This window comes from Sarcophilus harrisii, chromosome 6, assembly GCF_902635505.1.
Source record: "Sarcophilus harrisii chromosome 6, mSarHar1.11, whole genome shotgun sequence".
Classification (NCBI taxonomy): domain Eukaryota; kingdom Metazoa; phylum Chordata; class Mammalia; order Dasyuromorphia; family Dasyuridae; genus Sarcophilus; species Sarcophilus harrisii.
In genome coordinates this window covers 32,292,627-32,299,567 of record NC_045431.1, presented here as the reverse complement: position 1 = coordinate 32,299,567, position 6,941 = coordinate 32,292,627, and the positions used below count along the sequence as shown (strand labels likewise).

The 6,941-nt window shown below is 37.8% G+C and overlaps 1 protein-coding gene across 1 annotated transcript in view; it reads left to right on the top strand.

Moving 5' to 3' along the window:
- Positions 1-100: 100 nt before the first annotated feature.
- Positions 101-6,941, top strand: part of YIPF7 (Yip1 domain family member 7) — a 55,202-nt gene continuing 48,361 nt past the window's right edge. The window contains exon 1 of the mRNA XM_031943097.1: positions 101-217. The gene's annotated coding sequence lies outside the window, so the exon portion shown is untranslated. The remainder of the gene's footprint in view (positions 218-6,941) is intronic.

The window sequence follows — 6,941 nt, the reverse complement described above, 5'->3', positions numbered from 1 at the left end:
ACCGGAAGCTCCACCTCCTGCCCCTCCGCAGGCCCGGACTCGTTAAGTACAACCTGACGCCGCTCCCGCGCCCCTTTCGAGAGGACGTGACCCCGCTAACATCATCGCGCCACCCTTTACGAAGCTCAACGTCATCACGCCGCTCTACGCGGATCGTGACGTCATCGCGTCCTCACGCCGATTCCGCCTTCTCTGTTCGGAAAAAGCCTATTGGCAGGTGACTTAGGCATGTTAGCTTGTTCTCAGGTTCCGGCTTTATTCGCTGCCCTACATCCTGTCGTTGGGGGCGGAAGCCGGCCCGCCCTCCTTTGCTCCCCGACCTCCCGGGAAATCCTGTCACTTGCACGACCCCCCCCCCCCACTGCTCCCCCCTCAGTCCTGAAACTCGCTGAACTCAATTCAGACCCGAAAGGAGGTTTATTACGGGGATTGGGAGCCGAAGGGAGCTCGGGGCTGGAGTCCCACCCAAGGTGGCTCTTCCTGAGGACTGAGGGGACCCCACCCAGATAACAAGGATGGAACCGTTCCTCGGGCCGGGGTCCCTCACGCAGGCAGTTGAAGGAGGATTTTCTCCTCTCCGGCTCCCTCCACCGTGGCCGGGGCTGTGGCTTGCCAGGTGCGCGTCCCTGCTGCTCAGCCGTAGGATGTAACGCGCAAATCAGGTGTGAGCGAGGGGCTGGCGAGGCCCTCCCGCGCTCGCACTAACATTTAACTAGCGCCAAGCGGCCAGGTCTCCCAGGAGGTTAAAGGGCGGCCCTTTGTGGGCCCGCGGAGGAAGGCCCTTGTCCCGGCTGACGGGAGGTGGGTTTGGGTTTGGGAGCCCTTTCCCAAACTCAAGCTTGGCTCCAAGCGGACCTTTAGTCAGTTATGGCGGGGTCTAGTCATGGGCAGTGGTTGTTCCGAGGTAGGGAAGGGGGACCCCGATCTGTGTCCCCGAGGTGTCTCCAAAGAGACTTGCCTCGGGAGTTTGATCCGGGGGAGTTTCCCGAGGCCAGAAGCTATGCGACTAAGGAGTGGTCAGAATCAGACTGGGTGTGGGAGTTTCCAACTTAAGGTTAGAACAGAAGCCCCCAAAACCTTCCCTGCATTTCCCTAGAAGCTGTACCATATCAGTTGTTTCTGCGAATTTTGTGTCAGCAAACGCACAAGCCTTAGCTCCTGCAAGCTTTAGTCACTTTCATGAAGAATTATTTTCCTCTTATTTTCCGATGTACATATATTTCTTCAGAGAAACTAACCTAACGCACCTTTTTTCTCTGTAAGGCATATCTATCGCAGCCTTCTAAAACTTAGGGAAGGATAGTGAGTCCTTAAACACAATGCTTGGGCTCCATTTTAAATACCAACCGAAAGCACAGAACTGTGAAAAGTGTGGCAGCCAATAGCATACAGTAGGAGCTGAAACAAGAAGGCGGAGCGTTGCCCTGTTTGACCTCAGCTGGGATTATGACTTTTTTTTTTTTTTTTTTTTTTGCCTCTCAAGGAAATTTAAAAGTGATGGTGTCATTAGTATTGATTTTGAGATTACAAATAAATTTTAGTGTAGTAGGTGAATAATGAGGCCTGATTGTATGTAGAAGAAAAAATACGAAATGGAAAAGGCAACCAAGGATTTCAAGATCTGGGTTCACCTTATCAGGTGTCCTGCTCCAGTCACTAATAGGGTAGGGTTGCCTTGGTCACTAAAATCTCAGGAAAATGGAAGGCTGCTTCTATCCCTGACCCAGATTAGGCTAGAGAAGACCTGATGTTATTTGCCCCCAGGAACTGAAGAGAGAATGTAAAACATTGCTAATGGTTTCTTTACGGTGGGCTGTAAGAGAAAGGCTTGCGCCCCTAGTTCAGGAGCCCTTGGGCAGAAAGGAGAGACCTGGATAGTTTTCATCCTCATATAATATAGTGTTTTACTAGCACAGAATCAAGCAGGGCAGCTCCAGCCTTGTCCTATTAGCTATTTAAATATCAAATTTATACAGAAATAACTGCTGGGTGAGTTAGGCACTAAGAACTACTATAATTACAAAAGTCCTTGTGCTAAATAAAGCTCAGTTTTGAAGGAAGCTGGGATTTTAGAGGCAGCGGTCATGCGGGGAGCTCATTCCAGTTTTAGGATACAGTTTGTCAGTCCTTTAGTACAAGCAATTTAGATTACAATCCCACTTTATGTAATAGCAACAGGTGTTTTGTGTTTTATTTAAAACCAAACCAAATCCCCCTCCCCTCCCCTCTCACACACGCACAAGTTTTCTCTCTTATATTGAATGATATTGATTTAAGAAAGATTTAGCAAAGAGACCTTTCTATGTTCTCAGTTTTGTCTTGTTTAGAATCACAAAACACAAAAGCCAATTGAACTTCAAGTTTGAGCTCACCTCCAGTATGACTTGTTGCTCACTTAGCCTTTCAAATCATTTTTCATTTATCTTTCAGTGTTCCAGACAAAATATCTGGCATAAATACCTAGAGCATGGCTGTACTGTTTGAATTGACATATAGTTGTACAAACATTTCCTATGGTTAATTAAATTCAGTCATTGAGCCCCAAATCTCTCCAGAGTTGTACATCATGATCATAATTATCTTTAAATTTTTGATTGAGGGGAACCTAGGAGGTACAATGGTTAGAGCCCTGGACTCTGGAGGACCTATAATCAAATTCAAGCCTCAGACACTTACTAGTTATATGACTTTGGGAAAGTCCTTTAACCCTTTCAGACCCGAAAGGAGGTTTATTACGGGGATTTTTTTCCAAAAATAAAAAATTCTAATTGATACACATCAGCACATTATTTTTTTTCTTGAGAGTTTATAAATATGAGTGGATATGTCACATACTTCCTCCCTGTTCATTTCCTGTTTCATACTTAATTGGAGCTTTTTCCTTCATTGGAAAAGTTGAGCATCATAGCATAGATCCCTAGGGAACTCCACTAGAGTGGAAGAAAGACCATTGAATAGAGAATGCATTTTTCATTAGAGGAATTTCAAGTGCTTTCATTTGTTGAAGTATTACTAGCTTCATGCTTTTACTCTAACTTGTAAAGGTTTTTTAGATATGTCAAAAACACATAAGGAAATAAAATATTTTAGAAAACATATATAATATGTAAGCAACTTATTTTTAATGGTAGTTGGAAGGCATATTTCTATTCTTAAAATTTTACTACCCCCCCCCAAAAAAAAAAGATGTGTTCTCCATCCATTTCTTGAGACCTATATTTAATGATACTTCCAATATTCTTTTCCAACTCATAGTATCCTCTTTTCAATTCAAGGGTCAACTGTCTTTTTCTGTAACCTTGACACTTCAAAAGCAATCTATGTGTGCTATGTTTTATATTGTATATTTCCTCTTTTCATTTCTATGATGGGATGTTGTGTGACTTTATCAAAGAACATTAACTATACAACATTGTACTCTTTCCTGAATTTTTCTTTCCTCTTTCCTTAAGTAACAAACCATCATGTTTTGAATTTTTCAAGCTTTTATGATGTTCTCTAAAACTCTTCTCATTTCTTATCTAGTCAATAAATCCTTGACTGGCCCTGTACTTGTTTTAAGGGGCAGACAAAGTAATACTTTAATACTGCTATGTCTCTTCTCCTTTTTGTGATGAAATGCCCTGGGATCAGGGCTTCATTCTGTAATGTTAGACAGTTTTATAAATGACTTGGATTACAGCTAGTTGGCATCCTTACCAAATTTTCAGATGACACATCATAAGGAAGAATAGTTATCATGCTGTATGACAGGATTCAAAAAGACCTTGACAAGCTAAAACACTGGGACACATTTAATAAAATAAAATGGAAAGAGACTTCTGATTGAGTTGGTAAAGGGATTTCTTGTAAATGGTGGTAATGTGAAAGGTGCCTCTTGAGGGCAATGGATAGGTTTGTTTCTTCTTGGAGGAAACTATGTATTTTCAAAGAAAGGTATGTTTTCACACTTTGACGCTAAAATTAATTATCTTTAGAAAAAGGACCATTTTTTTCAAGCCTAAACAAAATTATGGTTATTTTTTTGTATGTGTCATGGTTGCCATTTTTTCCACCATGCTCATTTCTAGATATATCACCAATTACTCAATAACCCTTACTTTAGTGCAAAAAAATAAATAAATAAAAATAAAAAAGCACCACTAAACAACATAATGGCCACATTTGATAATATCTATGACTGTGATCTAACACAACACTAATGAAAGGTAGGAAGTGTTTTCTCATTTCTTTTCCAGGGCCAGACTTCATCACAAATATTCAGCATTTGACTATGTTTGAGTATTCATTTTTTCCCCCTCATATTTATAATCACTGAAAGAAGTCTTGGCTTCTTTGGCTTTCTTCTTGGCTGAAAGAAGTAGAGACTTCTTTCCCTCTGTTTCATAAATCTGCTCACATTTTACAGAATTCCTCATAATTGTCATTTCTTATTATACAATAATAAATATTTAGAATCATAAACCAGAATTTGTTTAGCCATTAACCAGTCAATGCATATCCACTTTGTTTTGAGATTTTTTGTTACCATAAAATGCTATTACTATTTTGGTGCAAAAGCAGCATTTATTTATGTTGTTGATTCCTTGGGATATAATCAAGCCCTAGTTCAAAGAAAAACCAAACCAAACCTCTATTGAGTTCAGTGAGTTTTCTCACATAATTCCAACTTGCTTTCCAGAATGGCTACAACAAATTACATTTTTATCAACCAAAGTAATCACCTTGTTGCTTTTCTAATAATAATAATTTCATCACCTCTGCTAATTTGTTGAATTTCGTTTATTTATTTATTTTTGTCGAGTTTTTCTGTCATATCCAATTCTTCAATAGAAAACCCAATTTGGGGTTTTCTTGACAGAAATACTGGAGTAGTTTGCCATTTTCTTCTCCAGCTCATTTTACAGATAAGTAACTAAGGCAAACAGGCTTAAGTGTCTCAGTTTAGGTTTGAACACAAGTCCTCATGACTCAGGGCTGGCACTGTATCCACTGCACTATTTAGCTTCCCTGTTGAGTATTAGGTAAAATCTAAATGTTGCCTTTCTTTTATTCGTATTCAGTCTTTCACATGATTGTCAACACGACCCATCTTTTGAAATTCTTTGTCATTATCCTTTGACCACATATGTCCTGATGAATATCAGAATATAAATCTCACATTTTTTAGTTATTTTCCTATTTATTTTGTATTTTAGACTTATAGGTATTTGATACACAATTTTTTCCTCCTCCACTTGATGGTTTACCCTAATGTTACCTTCACTAATTTTGTTTATGAAAAAAGCTTTTTAATTTTATGTGATACAAATTGTCTATATTTTCTAGTTTTTTAGCACCCTTATCCTTTGTTTGGCTAAGAATTCTCCTTTCATTACCATTCCAGTGTCCTCTATTTTTTGTTTGTAGTCACCTTTTGTGTTTATGTTTTATATTCATTTGGAATTTATAGTGATATTTGATAGAAAATGTTGTCTAAACATAATTTCTGTCGAGGCACAGAAATGTCTTTTCAAAAACATATTCTTCAGTATATGTCCAAGAAACCACAAATTATGTTTTATTATATCTTCACTTGTTTTGTTAAACATTTCCCAATTATTTTTAATCTAGTTTGAGAGGTATCTGTGAGTTTTACAAAAAAGATTCCCAATTTTATACCATACCATATCTATTGCCATTCTTGTGTCATACCATATTCTGGCCTCAGTTTCTTCACCTGTAAAGTGAGGATAATAATAGCATCTACTCACAGTGTTGTTTTGAGGAGCACATGAAATAACACAGTATTATTGAGGCAGCTAGGTAGTTCAGTGAATAGTGTTGGACTTGAAGTCAAGAAGGCTTGAGTTTAAAATCTAGCCTTAAATCTACCTTAGCTGGTTGACCCTGACTAGTCCCTTAAGTTCTTTCAGACTCATTTTCTTTATCCACAGAATGAGGATCATAACATCATCTTCGCAGGTTTGTTCTGAAGTCAAATGAGATAATATTTCTAACATTAAAGTATTATATAAGTATTTGTGATTCTTGATGCTGCTGCTGTTAACAATTATTGTCATTATTACTCCTTTACTAATCTACCTAACAAATGAGCAAACACTTTCTCTTTAAATACCTTCAAAAAGGGTAACCACTATTTTCTGAGGCAGCTTATTTTTTTTTTAACAGCTCTAAATATTAGTAGAATATTAAAAGTTTTTGTGTGTGGGGGGGGTATTTCTCTGGACAGCAAGCTTATATATGCCTTTTTGTTATTGTTTATTTGGTGTCCTGGGTTCCATTCTTTGGGATCAAATAGAATAATTCTAATCTCCTTTCCAAGAGATATGTCAAGTTAAACATCCAGAGTTCTAGTTTTATTAATAAATGTTTCCTGTTTCTTAATTTTATTTATTTTTTTTTGTTTTTATTTATTTATTTTTTAAATATAGGAGGGGAAAAAGTTGGAACAAAAGGACTGTTTCTTAATTTTAAATAGATATTATGTGAGATCATATACCTATTTGAAAAAGAGATGGCATTCATAAAGGGCCTAGGTGGATATAGCCCTTGAATTAAAGAAGTTCCTCTTCCTTTTTTTGGACTTACCTAAAACTTTCTTACTAACAGCTAGAGAAGCCTGGAACAGAAGTATAAAATAAGTTATAATAACATGAACCTTTAGTCTGGTTAGTTTAACTCTTTAAATCATAAGAACCAAGTATTCATCTACAATCAGGCCTGTTTATTACTCATAGCAGGAACACAAATAAAAACTAACCCTTTGTTAAGTCCTGGGATATACCCAATATAGCCAGTCTTTGTTATTATTTTGCTTCTAACTGCTAGTTATTTTACTTTATTTTCTTCTGAGTATTTTGCCTTCTGATATTAATCAGCCTTTTATCCCTTGTTAATATTAAAAATGTTAATTCTTCCAGTGTTTACAATTAGATACA